We start from the raw sequence: 19,575 nt of genomic DNA, 5'->3' as shown, positions 1-19,575 counted from the left end.
TGCAACCCCCCTTCAGGTAGTTGTAGAGAGCGATAAGGTCTCCCCTCAGCCGCCTCTTCTCCAGGCTAAACAACCCCAGCTCCCTCAGCCGCTCCTCATAAGACTTGTGTTCCAGACCCCTCACCAGCTTTGTCGCCCTTCTCTGGACACGCTCCAGCACCTCAATGTCTTTCTTGTAGTGAGGGGCCCAAAACTGAACACAGTATTCGAGGTGCGGCCTCACCAGCGCCGAGTACAGAGGCATGATCACCTCCCTGCTCCTGCTGGCCACACCATTTCTGATACAAGCCAGGATGCCGTTGGCCTTCTTGGCCACCTGGGCACACTGCTGGCTCATATTCAGCCGGCTGTCGATCAACACCCCCAGGTCCTTTTCTGCGGGGGAGCTTACCAGCCACTCGTCCCCAAGCCTGTAGCGTTGCCTGGGGTTGTTGTGGCCAAAGTGTAGAACCCGGCACTTGGCCTTATTGAACTTCATCCGGTTGGCCTCAGCCCATCGATCCAGCCTGTCCAGATCCCTCTGCAGAACCTCCCTACCCTCAAGCAGATCAACACTCCCTCCCAACTTGGTGTCGTCTGCAAACTTGCTGAGGGTGCACTCTATCCCCTCATCCAGATCATCAATGAAGACATTAAACAAGACCGGTCCCAAAACTGAGCCCTGGGGGACTCCACTTGTGACTGGCCGCCAGCTGGATTTCACCCCATTCACTACAACTCTCTGGGCTCGGCCATCCAGCCAGTTTTTCACCCAGCGAAGAGTGTACCTGTCTAAACCACGGGCCGCCAGCTTCTCTAGGAGAATACTGTGGGGAACAGTGTCAAAGGCTTTGCTGAAGTCCAGGTAGACAACATCCACAGCCTTCCCCTCATCCACTAGGCGGGTCACCTGGTCATAGAAGGAGATCAGGTTGGTCAAGCAGGACCTGCCTTTCATGAACCCGTGCTGGCTTGGCCTGATCCCTTGGGTAACCTGCACGTGTCCCGTGAGCGCCCTCAATATGAGCCTCTCCATAACCTTCCCCGGCACCGAGGTCAGGCTGACAGGCCTGTAGTTCCCCGGATCCTCCTTCCGACCCTTCTTGTAGATGGGCGTCACGTTGGCAAGCCTCCAGTCATCCGGGACCTCCCCCGTTGACCAGGACTGTTGATAAATGATGGAGAGCGGCTTGGCAAGCTCCTCCGCCAGCTCCCTCAGCACCCTTGGGTGGATGCCATCAGGCCCCATAGACTTATGAGTCTCCAGGTGGCATAGCAGGTTGTTAACTGCTTCCTCCTGGATCATGGGGAGCCTATTTTGCTCTCCATCCCTGTCATCCAGCTCAGGGGGACGGATACCCTGAGGATACCTGGTGTGGCTGTTAAAGACTGAGGCGAAGAAGGCATTAAGTACCTCAGCCTTTTCCTCATCCTTCGTGACAATGTTCCCCACCGCATCCAGTAGAGGATGGAGATCCTCCTTGGCCCCCTTTTTGTTGTTAATGTATTTATAGAAGCTTTTTTTGTTGTCCCTCACGACCGTGGCCAGGTTGAGCTCTAGCTGGGCTTTCGCCTTCCTAATTCCCTCCCTGCATGACCTAACGAGGTCCTTGTATTCTTCTTCACTTGCCTGCCCCTTTTTCCAGAGGTGGTAAGTTCTCTTTTTTTCCCCGAGCCTCAGCATAAGCTCCTTGTTCAGCCAGGCCGGCCGTCTTCCCCGCCGGCTCTTCTTACGGCACATGGGCACTGCCTGCTCCTGCGCCTTCAAGATTTCCTTCTTGAAGAAGGTCCAGCCTTCCTGGGCCCCTTTGCCCTTCAGGACCGTCTCCCAAGGGACCCTCCCGACCAGTGTCCTGAACAGGGCAAAGTCTGCCCTCCGGAAGTCCATGGTAGCGGTATTGCTCACCCTCCTCCTTACTTGGCTAAAAATTGCAAACTCTATCATTTCATGGTCGCTAAGCCCCAGACGGCCTCTGACCTTCACTTCTCCCACCAGACCCTCTCTGTTCGTAAACAGCAGGTCAAGCAGGGCACCTTCCCTTGTAGGCTCGCTTACCAGCTGCATCAGGAAGTTATCTTCCACACACTCGAGGAACCTCCGGGACTGTTTCCTCTTAGCTGTGTTGTACTTCCAGCAGACATCCGGTAAGTTGAAGTCCCCCACAAGAAGCTCTATTATCAGGTCTTCATTCTTCAGGCAAATTCAGTGCCTTGAAAAATAGGGTATTTGGAGGCTCTATCATGATGTATTTGCAGTGGTCCATCAAAATAGAAACTACCTGCTTCAACTTGTAGGTAAAGCAGTGCAAAGCCTCTTGGCTTTTCCTTGCTCACTAGTTTCCAGGTTTTCCTATTCTTCCAGCTCTGTTGGGAAATCACAAGCTGCACAGCTGTAAACAGCTGGATGCCAGGTAACACAAAATTCCATGTCCACATGAAAAACCTACATCTTTATGTAGCAGGATAGCTGATTCCTTGGCCATAAATCTACTTAATAACTCCAGTAGATGGCAGAGGGGGTTTGGAGGGGAAGGCTGAACTCAGTGTTTTAACTTCTGAGTTAATGTTAACTTCTAGAAAAAACTATCTGTGAATATATAAACCCTAGTTATAGGCCTGTGTTAGTCCCACCCTACAATGGCACCTCTCCAGTTCCTTAGAAGGGAAATCATTTTGTCAGTGCCTTCCAATTTCAAGCTTCTTTATTTTGCCTAATCCCAGATGTCATATCTTTCCAGTGCCATGGAAGAGCAGAATATTTTTACATCATATTTTAGCAGATGGAATCCATTCCAGCCAAATTTATCACTGCCAGATGGCTGACCCTTATTTACTGATAAAAAGTTAGACACAGAGATAAACTTTAGTCAGTTAAAACATCCAAATTTTCTGCATTAAAATGGCAGGGTAGCTCTTCCCTCATCGTTTTCACCAGCACCAACAGATCATCAGCTTCCACCAGGTCAACCTCTAGCAATAAATCAACGGACTTTCATGTGAGATTGTAACATCTTCTGAATTGAATCACAAGATTAGCCAGCAAAGGATTTGATACTGCAATTCATAAGGAATATACTAAATTATCCTTCAATGACACTAATCCTATATTTGAAATGTTTGCAAGGTAAATACCCCATGTACAATAGGACAAATGTGCAATGGAGGATCAAAGGGTTTGCAGGTGATACAGATGCAAGTAATATATTACATACATTATTTATTGGCTACTTTCTTATTTGAATAATAAGAATAATCTCTGGAACTAGAAAGTTTATGTGGAATGAAAATTTCAGTATCCAGGTAAAGATGAAGACCATCAGCATCTTACCAAAGGATTAAAAAAAGCTAAGCTTGTCTACTGAATTTATAGTCTTCAATTTCATCCCAGAGCAGTTCTATACCATGTTCTGTATTTAAGAGTTTAGTAGTTGGGTTCTGCTTTTGAAACTTATGTTAAATGGTGCATACAAAGAGATTTAGAGAAATAGAAATGAAAGATGCAATGAAGGATAGACCTCAAGAAAGTAGGTAACCCTGAGCTGATGATTCGTGGACCTGAATTAGATAGCAAACATCAACTCCAACAAGAGATGTAAGTGATTCTGCAAACAATTTGTAAACTGTGCTACGTAAAGCAATGTTGCATTACAGTTCCCTGTAATAGCTCCAACTGAAAAATGACAAACCAATGACAAAAAAGTTGTAACACCAGTGCAAGCCTTATTACTCTCTCCACCTTTTACCTGTAAAGGAATAGGATCTTCCTTTTTATGGACTACCATGTACATCCTACCAGTAATTCACCTATCACCTGTCCCATTTCACAGAAGGGTGTTTCTCAGAATCTCATACGGAAGTGAATTTAATTTTTAAAAAGCTCAGCTCCTCTCCCCAACTAATGAGAGCAAATGCACATAGTGTAATTACTTGTTTTCTGTAATTTTTCATGAATGCATTTTAAATGACAACATAAATTTATCTTCCAAAATAAAACTGGAATCCAATGTTTCAATTCCCATTTTGTCAAAATGTGTCTGTATAGTAGAAAGGATTAGAATTTATAGGGGGCCTAAATCTTCATGCTTCCACAGTAATGCAACTACTAACTAGCTGCCTGGGATGTAAGAAGCTTCCTCTGTGGTCATGACATTTAACAGTCGTCCACTGCTGGTTTTCTTACACCTTTTTCTCGAACACCTGGCACTGAAAACTGACTGGGACAATGTGCTGGCTTAGGGGGACTGATGCAATGTATAACTTCAGTATTACATGTGGCTTAAAGACAGAGTCTGCATACCACATGGTATGCAGATACCACAAAGGAAAACAGGGCTGTGAGCATTTCATGAGAATTTTACACCTTTTTCAGAAGAGTGCAATAACAACACCTGTCACAAAAAGAATATAAATTAGGATCAAATATCTGATCTATTAAGACCATTTCTACCTTCAAATTACAACATGCAGTGTTATATATGAAATATATATGAGAAATATATATATATTTCATTTTTATTGAAATATATATTTTTCATCTTCATTGGCAAACAATGAATCAAATATTACACAAAAGGGACAATAAATGAAACACTGTAGAAATTAAAAGGCCTTCTTAGTTTCCAGCATCTTTAACATTTAACCACTAGTTTAAAAGTAAAACATCTCTCTCTTTGTTTTCCTTAGCTGCATTTTAGCCATTCTTTCTTCTGCAAAAGGCCAGATGTGGGAAATCTATGGTAAAGGCAGCCATAACTCCATATAAAGACATGTTTTAGATGATATATGGCAGAAGAAACTGAAAGGGTCACTCATCATTTCATTATTGAAAATGTACTTTCTTTTTTGATTCTTTCCTGCAAAGATGAGATTCCAAGAGTGTTACAGGGAACAGTCTACCCTACTCACTCCTGCCTGTGTTTCCCATGTTCCTTTCTCTGGTTTGTCCGCTTCTAGTTCCTTTAAATACCGCGCAAATAAAATTTTACATCAGATTATAGGCACACATGCTTCAAATTTAGGATGTGTACAGGCAAAAGGTTAAGGTGATACTTTCAGATCTATTGATAAATATATAGATGCAGTTAGACATGTAGACGGCTGTAGAATTACAGATATTTCCCTCTTCCTGCACACAATCCCACACCCAATGCATAAAATTTACATGCATGTACTTTTTGTATATAGCAGCCCAGGAGCGAAGTTAGCACTATTTCATTGTAGTCTTAATTCAAGTTTTCATTTCATTTGTTTCTCGCCTCTTTACCCTCAAACAGGAAGCAAGCTCTGAACCTTCAGCACCATGAACAGACTTCTATGATTTAATGTGCAGGATCAACTCAATCCCTTGGAAAATTTCAAGGAAAAGGGTGCATCAAATAGGCCAGGAAATCTGAGCAAGGTGGTTAGTGCATGGAACCTATCCTTACTTCCTCCAGATCTGTGGTCACAGATGGTACCTGGGGTATTAGCTCTAGATTGCAGTAAATAAAGGAAATAACACTTTTTGTCAAATCAGCAAAAATCTCTTATGATTAATAATATCAGGTTACTTACATATAGCATCTGTCTCTATGTTACAGCTATGGCATAATATATCTTCCCATATTAAGTGGTTCAAGGTTGAATCTGAAAGTTAATATCTATATCTAATTGATTTCAAGCTACTTAAAATGGACTTTTCAAGAAACTTCAAGAATCATGGAAATGTAGCTACCTTCCACCTTCCACAAATACTCAATTTAATTTCCTCAAGCATAGCTGTTTTGGCAAAGAACACAGCATTTCCTAGTATGGTGACATAAAGCACACGTGATCAGACACATTGCTTTAAAATTCTGAATGAATGTGGTCAAGATTATTTTTCTTGTTTGCTTTCCCATGACTTTAGCAAGTAAAATTAATTCAACCACATGCTGAAATGTAAAGAATACTAGAATACTAATGTACTGGAAGAATGCTAGCACAGGGGTCTGTCTTTATGTGTGTGATGTTGCATCACCAGTGGGTATTTCTTATCTCAGTTAGGCACACAAAAAGGTTGTATCTGCCCCATATCTGCTTAGCTGGAAGTTTTTCAAGTGAGATAATAAAGAAATGTGCTAAAGACAATGCTTTAATTATAAAAGGGAGATATTTCAAACCTTTCTTTAAAACTAAAATGGATATCTAGGACAGGATTAGACACTATAAAATAAACCATTTTCTTTTCATTTCTAGGCAGAGCTACAAAGAGCTAAGGCATTCAATATTATTCAAAATGAAATGACGTGTAATATTCTCTTTTACTTGCTGTCTATGAAGCACCAAATTGTAAAATTTAAGTAATAACAATGAATCTTTTTTTTTAATGGTATCTGTAACTGTACCAAGAAATTGGACCCCCAAATTTTGCTTAAATAAATTTAGACTTTCAATATGGAAATGACTGCTACACACAACAAATAACAGCAGCTAGTTCAAACATCAGCCTTAGGGTAACTTATTTCTTGAAAAAGTAGTTTAAGCCAAAATTTCAATTTCGTTGCTTATTTTATCAGATAGCTTTTTCTACAACACTTCAGTGCTCTGTGGAATACATTTTCACAGTAAAGGATTGCTAGATCAAGCCTACGTTTAACTCTCTCACTTTTGAAGATGCATATTTATCAAAATAAATGTCACAATAGAATCCATTTACAAACTTTAGTAAACAATTCACTTTGGAGGGAAGGAAAGTACATGCAAAACCACATTCCTAATATGAAGTCTGCAAAGCCAGTAAAAATTATTTCAAATTGATTATCAAATGAGATTCTGAAAATTGTAAATTGGCTTCACCCATTATTTTTATGTGCAGTAGTAAAGAGTGTGCGAGTGCTATATAGGCAATTAATACAGCAGCACTGACTTGCGAGAATTTCTTCATTAAAGCAGGTCTACACATTTTTCTTTAGTGCTTAACCCACACTTTTCCACAGGTTCCTTTTCTCCTTCCTACTGAGGAACTTCAGTTTGCACAATTTATTCTTCCAGCAAAATAAAAAAATACCTTCTTTACAGAGTAGAAGGAGCTCTACAGTTCCTCTTTCTCCCTTTAAATTACTCTTTGGCTACAACTTCATTAACAAGAGCATCACAGTAAGAATCAATCTGCAGAGCAAAATCCTTAGTTCTGAGAACCAGTGGTCACATCTTGTATGTTTTGGGGGCCTTTATTCCAAGAGGCTCTGCTCTGGACCTGTTGACTGACAACCACTAGCATTTAGAGTGCATTAGGAGACATCCTGGAGACTTATTTTAAATTGTTTGATTTAGTTTCGTACAGAAAGTATTCACGTAACATGCTCCCAAACTGATCTATCATGTGAAAGAGAGCACAGATTGTGAGAATGACTGGGGAATCTACTTCAGAAGCAGATTTGCCTGATCCAAACTAAAATGCTAATGCAGATGTACTGTATAACCATTCTATCCTCATTCCTAAAACAACCCTCTCTCAAGGGTCTATGAGAGCGTCCTCACTTTATGGGTATAGATAGTTCTCTTCACACTGGAAGGAAAGGGTACAATCAAGTCATTACAGTTGCCATGACTTCACTCATCTCCACACAATTTCACTTTAACCTCTTAAGGCATGTGATACAGTAATAAGTCTAACTGAAGTATGCAACTGCTTTTCCAGCTCTCTGGAATCCTAAAGTTTCAGAAAAAAGAAGAGGTGAATAAACAGACTTTAATAATCTTTAATGAGCCATTTGTGATTTAAGATTCTAGTTGCATTTGATCCTTCTCCTTCTGAGTTACCTATTTCAATGTACTTTCTTCCCAAGTTCCCTCTCCTAAAGATGTTAGAGTAACCCCCCATTTCATTACATTCATCTCACTAGAGATTACGATGCTCCCCACATCCTTCCTCCACTCCTCCATGGCATGTCCGTCATAGTCCACTCCGGTTTAGGTGTTGAGCTCCCTGCTTTCTTAACAGAAGGACCTCTTCTCTATCAGCATCAGGCATTCATTCTTCCTGCAAACTACACTACCCTGAATGGCTGTTTCTCAAAGCTGAGATCAAGAGCAGTATAGCAGCCTGCCATAGTGACTCACCATTTACAGACATGTAGTTCTTCAGGCAAAAACATTAGAGCTACACCATTTCTATCAGATATTGGACTTGTTCAATTTCAATGAAAATGTCATGCTTGCTATAGGGTACTACAGACCTATTAAGAATGCATACATCAGAGATAATTCACTATTAAAATCTACACAATTTTAAAGTCATTTCTACAGGTACCTATTACATTTCTATTGAATTTTATAGGTTAAATCCTTATTATGAAATCCCACTGTGGTCTTTGTGTTCTAGGCAATAAAGCATAATGAACAGCATGTGTAAGTTTTGTGTTTATTGGTTTGAGAGAAGCAGAACTGCTTATAGAAATCTTTAACACTTCTGCATCTTTCCTCCCACTGTCCCAAAGGGCTGCTAAATTATGATGCACTGAAAAAAAGACATGACATGCATAAATTTTCTAGCCATCCACCATCCTCTGTTTTCCAGTCTTCTTCCAGGCTGATCAGTTTTTCCCAGTCATTGCCAGTCATAGACTTTTGCCAGTGGCTGCTAAGCTGCCTCTGCTTTGGGCATCCATGTCCCCTTAGGTGTGCTTTTAAAGAAGACTCAAACTTTTTAACATTAACTCTTCAGCACACATGGGAACAATCCTGTTGGGTGTGTTAGAGACCCTGCAGAAACTTTAAAGCATAACAACGCAAAACTGTAAACTCCTTCTCCCCTTAACAGAGGCAGCATTGGACTATCTATATTGTTGCAATATATATCACAGTGCTGAATGTCTGCTTAGATTCATTAGCCTAGCATCTTTCTGATGGTATGACAAAAAAGAAAAACCACACTGCTTTTTTGTTAAAAGCTAAAGCCATGTCTGTCAACAACACAAAAACATAATCTGAATTATTTTGTCACGTAATTTCTTCTAAGAAGGAGAAAGCATACAAACAGGTAAAAATAAGGATATTTTCTGTCAAGAGCATAAACACTGATCCACATTTCCAAAAGTAACATGTGGTGGAGAAAAACATATAAAACTTGAAAAAAATAAGACCATGTACAAAAAATAAATACTTCAGCACATTTTAGATCATGTACATGATAAAGCTGTTTTCCTAGACAGACAAAGTGTGAAATTCTTGTCATGGTTCTTAGTCTAAATAATTTCAGTAGGTCACCATTCAGCATGTAGCCTGGAGCAGAGCTCTTACTGAAGTGCTTACCATGTTATACTGCACAGAAAATGTTTCCTCTTGTCCAGCATTTTCCCCTGATGAAGCAAAAGTTTAATAGGATTAGATGCCTTTCCTTGGATCAGTTTGGCAGTTGTTCAACCTCTTTGCGGCTTGTGAACATTTTACTGTTTTTCAAACATTTCTCCTTTCATTATTTCACCTTTAATCGGCTTTGTGTCTCCCAGTGTCCCTCCCGCTTCTTTGCCCCTTTAAAGAATGACATTGCTTTGAAAACACCTGAAGACATCTTGAACGTTGTATGTCTCACATTGGCTTCTGCTTGAGGGCAAAAGCCACCAACTGACCCACCCAATTGAAAACTCCCTCTCTCTAAAAACGTATTTTAACAGAGTTCTCCTGCAGATACACCATTTTTGCATATTCCTGATTTCTTCCTACATCATTTCTCCTTCCCGGTTAATGCATGTATGCTTGTAAGAATTAAATTTCATAATGGGATGCTAGGGCACCAGCAATTAAAGAGAAAATGCAACACTACTTTCAGTTGCAAAGGACACAATTTTATTGACTACAAAGAGACTTCCTCATTAAGATTACCAAATGTACAGAACAGGCACAAATTTCTCTGGACTGTGCTCCTGGAGGCTGAAGATATGGGAGCCAGCTCCTGCCCATCAGTCTCACAGCTGTGTGAGCACAACCCCGTAGCTTGACTAATATTCTCTTTTCCTGGAAGCAAAGGCAGAGCTAATGCCCATGTACACAGACACACACTAAGTGTCCCCAACTTCTAACCTGGAACAGACTCTCTGAGACATAATTGCAGCAACATAAGGAGACATGGACTGCAGTCTTAACCATAGATGCACTGTGCATAGACTTGCCAACCTATCTGGATGCACACAACTGTTAATCCTGGTTCCTCCTGACACGTAGCCTGCACCATGTATTCACAGTGTGCGTCCTGCAGTCCTGGGCAACCAGAACCTTCACCAGTCCAGTCTGCACTCTTTTGTGGACATCTGATCTAAACTCCAAAATGTCTGGATCAAGTCCGTGCCCCTGGCAAGACCAACCATGCAACCTTGCCAGTGTTTAACTGTTCATACTTCTGTTTCTACCCATGCACAATGACAGGATGATTTTAGACATTTCCGTTACCCAGATTTTGTACAGGTCTTGAAGGTATTGAGATGAAAGGTGCTGTGCCACGCAGTGCTTCACACAGAGAGAGTACTGTACAAATAACAATTAAAAATATGTTCTTATTTCATTTGGCCATGCTGTTGTCTATCTGAGTTGGGTTTACTTAGGAGAGCTAATTGCTTTTATGCATGGGAGCACATACATACACATTTAAAAAATGTAAGTAATTAAAAGTGTCTTCTCTCTCTTTGTCCTTTCTACAAATATACTGTGTGCTTCTGTGTGATCAGTGGTTTGAATGAAAGTGTTTCTGGGTGTATCAATTCTCTGCTGTTGTACCTGAATCGTAACGCTGTTGTGACCTTGTGTCTTGTCTCTGCGGTACCAGTAGAGATATGTTGTGGGCAAGCCCCAGAACAAGGAAGTCTAGGATCTTTCTGGAGATAGTCCCCTTCTTGTCATGCTGGTGGCAATACTGTCTGCAAGAAGAGCTGAGATCCTCCCAAACTCCAGGTGGCCTCCCCAGCGACAGACCATAGCCCAGGTTCACACAGATGCTCTGACAGTGGGTTCCAATTCAAAATGAAAATAAAATGTTGTAAAATTCTCATTGAAAAGAGGGTTGAGGACTAATTCCAGGGTCATCGGCTGGGAAGGCTGTCCAGCAGCCAGAGAGGCTCCACAAATCCCAGCCCTGCACTGGCCACCTGCCGTGCTGGTCAGGCAGGGCAGAAGGTGGGATCTCTGCTTTCCAGGCAAGCTGCGATCTCCCAGCAAAATGTTTTCAGTGATGATTTTGCACTTTTAAACCACCAAAGGGTCTTGGGTCAGCCTCAAATACAAATATTCTCCTTGGTTAGACTCTACGTTGGTCTGACAACTAAGTCCACATGCTATGAATAGGCTGTGGGTAACAATGAGAGAAGAAACCTGCAGCAACTATTTCCAGGTACAAATACTCCAGTGATCGATCGCGTAAAACTATTCAAACTTTTTCTCTCTGCATTTCAAGTAACAAAGTGCAGCCCACGATGGGCGGTTTCCCTGTGTATTCCTGCTGGCACCCGGTCAGTTTAACCAGCCCTGATGCACACCATAGGCCCATTTATTTTTGTTTCTGTAGCAAAATTCACATCCATAAGATTGTGTCAGAGCCTAATTCCTGTTTGAATGATTTATTTCAGCAGTCTCTTAGGTGCCTGTATTAGAGCTAGGGACCAAGAGGGCTTGGTGAATTTGTTGTTAAATATTTTCTTTTTATCGGACCTATATATGGCTGAATCTGTAACCAGTGAGGTAGGAAAACACCGCACTCTCTCACTTGCACATTGTGAGAAGGCATCACCTACTGCCAGTCATCAAAGGTGTGAAAAAAGCAGCTTTTACAAATGAGACCGTTGGTCACACACTCAGAACCTTTTCTGCTGCTGAACTAGGCAGGAATAGCCAGTCCTTAGCTTAGTTCCTTTATCTTCATTTGCACAAATAGCGGCCATTAACCAAGGAGTGAATTCAATCAGCTTGTCTCCAATGGGAGATAAAGTTGAAACCATCTGCTAGTTCTTAAAAGCAATGAGGCAAATTTTATTACAGAGTGATTTGGTTACTGTTGCCCTTGTTTCAGCTCACACATTGAAGACTTTCTCTTCTGAGAAGTCTTGCCTAAGGTCCAAAATGAGACTCGTATGTCCAATGCACTGTCTGTAAATATCAGAAAAAAACCATGGAACTACTGGAAGTTGCTGTTCAAAAGTGGCATACCAATCTTTCAGGTCAGGATTAACATATATGGGTAGAGTCCCCAGAATAGTCTTACAACGTATTCATTTTCTTCAGGACTTTTTTCCTTTGCTCTTGTCCCATCTTGTTTGTATGCCGATTTTCCTGGAATATAAAAAGGTTTTTAAATTAAAAATTAACATGAAAATTGCACTTGACCTTCTGGGCTGTATTCTATTACAAAAAACGCAGCATAGACTATGTTATGTATAATAGTATTTAGACATCTTCACTGCATTCACCATAGCTAACCATATTTTAAATAAACCCACGTGTTAAGGCTAACTCAGACCTCCCAGATATTGGTACTGGCATCAGTGTGAACACCCTTGTTAACTCTGCATTTTGAAAGAGGTCTGGACTTCCTTCTTCCAATAGTAAATATATGGGCAGAGCCATGTGCTCTCTGAATTCTTGTAAAAATCTTCAAATTCCTTTCCAAAGCACACCCTAAATGGTTGGATGAACTTAGTCTTTTAACTATGGTAGATATACAACACCTATGTGTAGTGTATATCCTATGATATATGCACATAATATATACCTTATACTACAATAAGGTATAGAACACCTTCATTACTCTTAGGCAGATTAGATAATGAAATTTATCAAATTGGAAATCATGCAAAAAATCACATTATCGTTCACATCCTCATTCAATAGCAGGCTAGAGAGATTGGAGTTGAAGTGATGCAGCTACTTGAGTGTCAAGAGGTCTACAATTCTTTCTGCTCATTAATGTGAAATAAAAATTCCAGATTATTCTTCACAGACCTATTGCCCAAAACTGCAAGTTATTAAGCAGCTTGCCAGTTGCTGGTGGCATGGGCTGGGAAGGACTGGGGGGTTACAAGTAGATAGGCTATACTAAAGATAAACGTATGGGCATAAACTTCCTAAGCAAGAATTAATCACACCTGAGGGAATTAGAAACCTGAATGTACTGCAAGGACTTGAAAGCTGCAACCTTGTTCTGTTACAATGCTCTGACATAAACTGAACAGTGAGCACACTGCTGGTGCTAAAGTGGCTTCTGCTTATAACTAGATACTTCTTTCTCTTCTAGGATTTTTTTCAGCAGTAGATAAGGTTAAGCCTAAGATCAAATATTCCATTTGTTTCACCTACTTTATTCTTCTTGTCAAACTCAGGGGGAAATAAAAAATGCTTTTGTAATAAACTCAATGAACACAACAGCTGTTCACTCTCTTTTCTGAGTGACGTGGTTGTGTTAGACCATGATCAATTCTTATTTTTCACAGTGACATTACTGTGGTAGAAAGCATTACTGCCTATTTGGAAATTCTGTCCTAGCAATACCAGCAAAGCAATACATTTCAAACTCGTGTCTGCTACCTCTATTGTAATGTTATGACATTTAGATTTATGGGAACTGTCTGAACATCTATAACAGTAATTAGCTAGAAGTCTTAGGGGGGGTCTCCTTCTGCTTTCTTTTCAATGGGTGTATGATATAAGTAATTACTGTTTTGGGTCAACTGCTCTTGAGAACAGACTTCTTAGTCTGAACTTCATTTAAATTTTACACCATACTATTCTCTTTTTCTCCATCTTCACCAGTTCAGAGGTTAAAAAATAATAAAAGTCTACTGAAAAAAAGACAGTTAACTTAAGCAGCTTAAGAAGTTATTCAATAGTAACGGAACATTTCCACCATGTTTTCTAGACCGAGGAAAAATAAGGAAAATGCAGTTGCATTTATGAGACTGAGTCAGCTCTTACTGGGATTTTAAATAATATAGAAATGCCTATACAAATTTAAAAAATGAAAACTGCAATTTTATTCATGGGAAGAGAATCTCTTGGGTAAAGACTTAAGCAATTTAAGGGGCGGAGCTTATAGAATAAAAAAAAGTCACGTCCAAAATAAGCATCTCCTGTAATAAAAAGTAGAATGACATCTGTTTTATAAATGAAAATATGGATCCAATACACTGTTGGCAAAATGTTGAATGTCTATAAAATATGGGAGGTAGAACACACTTGTAATTTAAATATGGATTAACAAAGGCCCCAAGTTTTGTATTTTTATAGAGCAATTTGATATTTCCAATAATCAAAGCAGATTGCTCACAGCAGTCTCAATCTAGGCAAAAAAATTACTATTTCACTCAAGAAGACACCAAATGGCTTTTTTTTGTTTTCCTTCTTTTTTTTTTAATTTATCAGGAGAGATGGGAAAAAAAAGGAGGCACACATATAATGCTGGGTGAAAAAAGAGCTGAGAATAAAGTTTTAGTCTTTCAAAACAATCAAATCAGAGGAACTTGATTTTATGCAGAGCAAGAATTCAACACATGTGGCCACTAAGAATACATAAAGAGGTGAATGTATATTTTAACATTCCAGGTTAGCACATTTTAGAAGGCAAATTAATCACTCTACCCCAAGGGATGAATTAGGTGCTTAATAATCTTAGCAATCTCTGACTACATGGTGCATGTAGGGCACAAAGATACTGATAGTGTCTATGGAGCCAGAAATCTCTTCAGGTTTCAAGTTTAAATAAACCATTCTAGGCAATCATCTGTAGAAAAAAAGGCTTGAGTTGTTACAGAGCATTACATTAGCGTATCTGGCTGATGTTACAGCAATATCAAATATCTTTCAAGAACTGCTTGTCTGGAATAGTTTTTCCTCCCTCGCTAATGAAAAAAAAAAAAAAAAAGTTGAGCTAAAATACTTCATTGACTTCTGCAATCTTTCATTCTCATTGACAAATATTTGTCTTACATTGTGTGCTGTTGTGCCATAAGGTTATGGATCATCTGTAAAGATGTGGAGTGTAGCAAGGGACTAATATTTCCCATTCTGTGTTTGTGGTATAGTTCCTGTAAGTGAATGGATTCTAACTTCAGATTTTTGCACACCTAAGGAAGTCCTCATATTATGAATTCATTTTTAACCATATGTACTTTTAATGCTTTCAGACCTTTCTTAACATGCAGGTTCCTTTACAATTATTTTGGTTTTTGAAGGGGAATTGTGAGATCACAATTAAAGAGGAAATACTTCTAAGAAAAAAATGTGTTAAAGGATACTCTGCGCACATTATACACCTAACTTTTTATTTTAGCAAAACAATACATTTCCACTTTCCTTCCCTGCTTCTGAAGTTTATATACTTATGCACTTATGACATATTTTTAATCCCATTACATTCCTCAGTGCTCACAGAATGGAGACTTAAGGTCCATTTAATACATCTAAGCCCATCACTCTACTAAATTCCAGTGTCACCAGTATTTTGTTTTACAGCTACTTCAGGCGAGGTTATTAGAGAGGAAAACAGAAACAGGGTAAGCCTGGCTTCCACCTGGAGACCACACATGGACCCTCTGTCTGTGCCCATGATATGTCTTTACCAGCCAAAGTTTTAATGAATGCCCCCAACCCTATAGGCTATTGGGTTAGCTCAGAAATATTTAAGAAGCCAAAATACCACAGTTAGAATTTCTGCAGTTGTATGTAATAAATAATCAAGTAATTTCAAACATCTGTGAGGAACTCAAGTAGCCATGATGAAAACACTGGGTTATGGTTGTTTAAACAGTAGCCTAAATTAATGCCTATAGAAACTGAGCTGTCATAGAGTCATACGACTAAATAGGACCTTAAAGGATCAGTTAATCCTTTCTGATACAAAAATGTAGGATTAGTTATGCATGTCTCATTTAAGGAAGATGTTTGCCTAAGCCATCCCAAAGAAATTTCTTAAATTGTCACAGCAATGTCATTTTATCTTTCTTGATTACAAAAATCTAAAACCAGGAGATGATAATATACTGTTACCATTCAGAATGAAACCTTGGTCTAAATTACTGAGACAGCAACAGCCTGATTCACTCTACAGGGAAGGAAATCTTTACCCTTTTTGTCAAACAGCTGCCACAAAGCTACTTTGCAGAAGCTTTGCATAGGCTTAAGGAAACATCACTTAAATGCAGGCGAAGGCTCAAAGAGAAGATGCGGCGAGGTGAGCGAAATATTTTGAAGCAGCAGATCTTGTGGGTTTGCTGGAATTATACACCGCTCTAGCACTATTCTCTTCCAGCCTCTCAACTACCTCTCCAAGAAGCAGCTACCTTTTGCTTGAATGAACAAACAGGATTTCTCCTCTGATATTTAAAAAATGTGACAAGGTAGGAGCTACATGAGATAGAATAACTCTTAAAATTAATCCTTAGCACCTACATCAGAAAACCATTATTCAGTCCACTGTTCATTAAAATGTACTAATGATATATACAAAGAAACACTAAAATAGATGTTTCCACATATCTGAATGCTGAATAACTAAAAATTTACAAATTAATTTTCCTGAAAAGGCAATAATTTTTGTATAATACATTACTGCAACTGTCAATCCAAACAGGTTAACTTCAGGAGAGATTCATTAGAAAGCTAAATCCAACCCAGCCACCTGAGTGTTCCATTTCATCTGCTTCTCTCCAAGCACCATATAGAGAGCCCACCATGATTTTCTTACATTTGTACACACATCTAGATGCCTAAAATGATAGCAGAAGCCTAAAATGACAGCAGAAGCCATCTAAGTGACTGAGTAGGTAACTGAGCAGATGTGCCTGCAGCTGACCAACATCTTCTTAGGAGGACCATTGAGTGCAGTGTTCCAGCATTCACAGTTTCCGAGTCAGGCAGGCCCCAAAACTCATGGCAGGGGCTTAATCATCAGGAGATAATAGATATATCCTGTAACACATGATAAAGTGAACAAGTCTGCATTGACTCAATGCAGTCTGTGCCTAATCTCATAACCCCCTGCATACAAACCCCTCAGCTTTTAGGTGGATACATGTACTATCAAGAAGAATGAGAATTTTCCTGGTGTAGATTTTGTAGATTTTTGGTAGAATTTTGCCATCTATGAAATGATAGAGTATAGTTGCTGTCACACCAAAATCAAACTGCTGCTGACATAGTCAACAGTGTACCATTTGTAAACTGAATAGCTTGTTACATTTTAACACTAATTGAAGTTCCTCCCTGCTGAAAGCCAGGCATTTTTATTGCAGGATAGCATGTTTAGGGTAATAGAAAAAAGGAAATTTTTTTCTTAATGTCAAACAGAAAGTCATTTGGCTATCAGAAAAGCAAGATATCAGAAAGCTACCAATTGTGTTGTTACAATATATGCTATATGAATGTTTTAACATGACAAAAATATGAAACTGTAATGCTAACATAAAGGTAATTTCTAGTGCATCTAACATTTCTGTCATACAAAGAATTGTAATTCATTTTACATTATGCCTAAGTAGTTTCATTTATGAGAATCTATGTCTGAATATACTCCACAGAAAAGTTTAAGAAATGAATTATCAAGGAAAGCAACTTTACAAAGAAGCGTGACATCATTCTCATTTTTTGTCATTTATCCAGTGAATGATATAGATGTGTCACAAAAACTTCCTGCTAAACACAAGAGGGGAAAAAATTGTGCAAGACAGATACCATCCAGGTTAACAGTAACTAATCAGATCAATAAAATTCTCATATGTGTAAAGTACATCCCAGTCAATTATTTGAAAATCCTTTTGATTTGTGTTAACTATTATTTCAGTTTAGTACATAAGGACCTGATGCTTCCAGGACTTAAATTTGCAAGCACTGCCCTGTACACAGTGCTGTGACTGAAGTCCAGTATGCGTGTATTTACAGGATCACAGCCTTATGTGAATCACTTCTGTCAGAAACTAGTTCAAAAAGCTGATGCACTTAATGCTTGAGGATTCCTCATTTACTTGTTGCTGAACATTTGAGAAGAGATAAATTACGATACATATCAGTATAAAAAAGACCCTGGAATGAAAACCGCTTGCATGACTGTCTTCACTGAAAACAAAACAAAAAGCCTTTTAATAAGTATTTAGGAAGTTTCTTGTCCCCAAACAGCACAAGTGAAATTAAACAATCCTCCCAAGAAAAGATCTGCCGTCACAGGTATCTTTGTATTACTGCATAGGCTCTGTGAGCCTTTTCAAGTGTGCAGTGAACAGATGGAGATTGTTACAAGCTTTTCAAACCAATGTTTACTGCAAACTTTCAGGCAATCTGTCACGGTTTTTGTATTCCCAGGGACTTTTTAAGTTCTTGAAAAGGGACCAAAATCATAAATGGTCGTTACTAATCCACATCTACCTAATTCACAAGCAAACTTTCATACTCGGTATCAAAAACATGTTTAAAAAGGTGAAGGAAATTTTATGATCTTCTCAAACACATCAGATCACTTTTGAAGATGGAGCCATATTTATTGTTGTGTTCAGAGAAAGCAGACATCGTAAAAAAAAGACTAGTTCTTCTCCTAGACATCAAGCCATATTTTTTCTTCCAATTAATGACAAGACTTGTGGAACGCAGCAGTAGAATAATATGCAAAACTACAAGCTTGGTTCCCTGCTGTTCAGTCAATGAGAGTGTTCTCTGAACCAGCTGAGACCTGCATTAGTTTCAAATTGTCCAAGCTAGGGAGCAAAAATTGTTGTGCCCTTATTACCAATATACCCATTTTACCTCTACCTAAGCTTTCATACAGGGTTAGATTGTAGCTTCTCGTCTACATATCAATGCATTTTTTCCCCTGACATTTTTCATAGCGACAAACAAGCAAGAAATTAAATATCTCCCTCGGAGGCACTCATGGAAGTGTATATTCTAACCCTTGTTATTTCCTATAAATAATAACTGCTACACTTTTTTTTAATGATATAAAAAAATCCCTTCAGAAATTACAACACTTCAAATTTTCAACTTTTATACAGTCAAATCATGAGTCAAAAACCGGAAAATTATGGTGTGATCACTAACAAATTTGTCTTCCAAATTTCATTAAAAGGAGAAAATATAGCTTAAATTTATGTTCAGATGACAGTTGCAAAACTCCTGAATTCTTTTTCTCCAAATGATTTCACTAATGAATTACTACATCTGTCAGCACACAGTGCCAGTTGTAAACTGCTGACAGGCAACAACGACAGTTCGAGAGGATTCTGTCACAGGGTTTCCTACTCTTGATAACATCATCATCGATATCCCCAATTGTCTCTTGTACCTGAAAGAAGAAAAGGGTCATCAGATGAATATTTTCATTTGTCTACCCAGCAACAAACAGCGACTATCTAATGGCTAAGGGTACCCTGGCAGATCATTTAAAAAATTGCAATCGGCAGATCATAACACATAAAAACAACAAAAGTGCCCACAGCACACTTGAGGCCAGTCCCTTCAAATGACAGAATGGTTTGACAAATGAAAGCAAAAGCTGCCAATCCTGAAACCCACAATAATATGTTATTAGCATCTGTGTATTGCATACAGTCAGAAAAATGTTTATGTGCCTAAGATCTTTGCTGTAAGTTACATGGTGTTTCACAGACTGGA

Source organism: Gavia stellata, chromosome 1 (assembly GCF_030936135.1).
Source record: "Gavia stellata isolate bGavSte3 chromosome 1, bGavSte3.hap2, whole genome shotgun sequence".
NCBI classification, from domain to species: domain Eukaryota; kingdom Metazoa; phylum Chordata; class Aves; order Gaviiformes; family Gaviidae; genus Gavia; species Gavia stellata.
The sequence above is the reverse complement of the archived record's forward strand: the minus strand, read 5'-3'. Positions refer to the sequence as shown.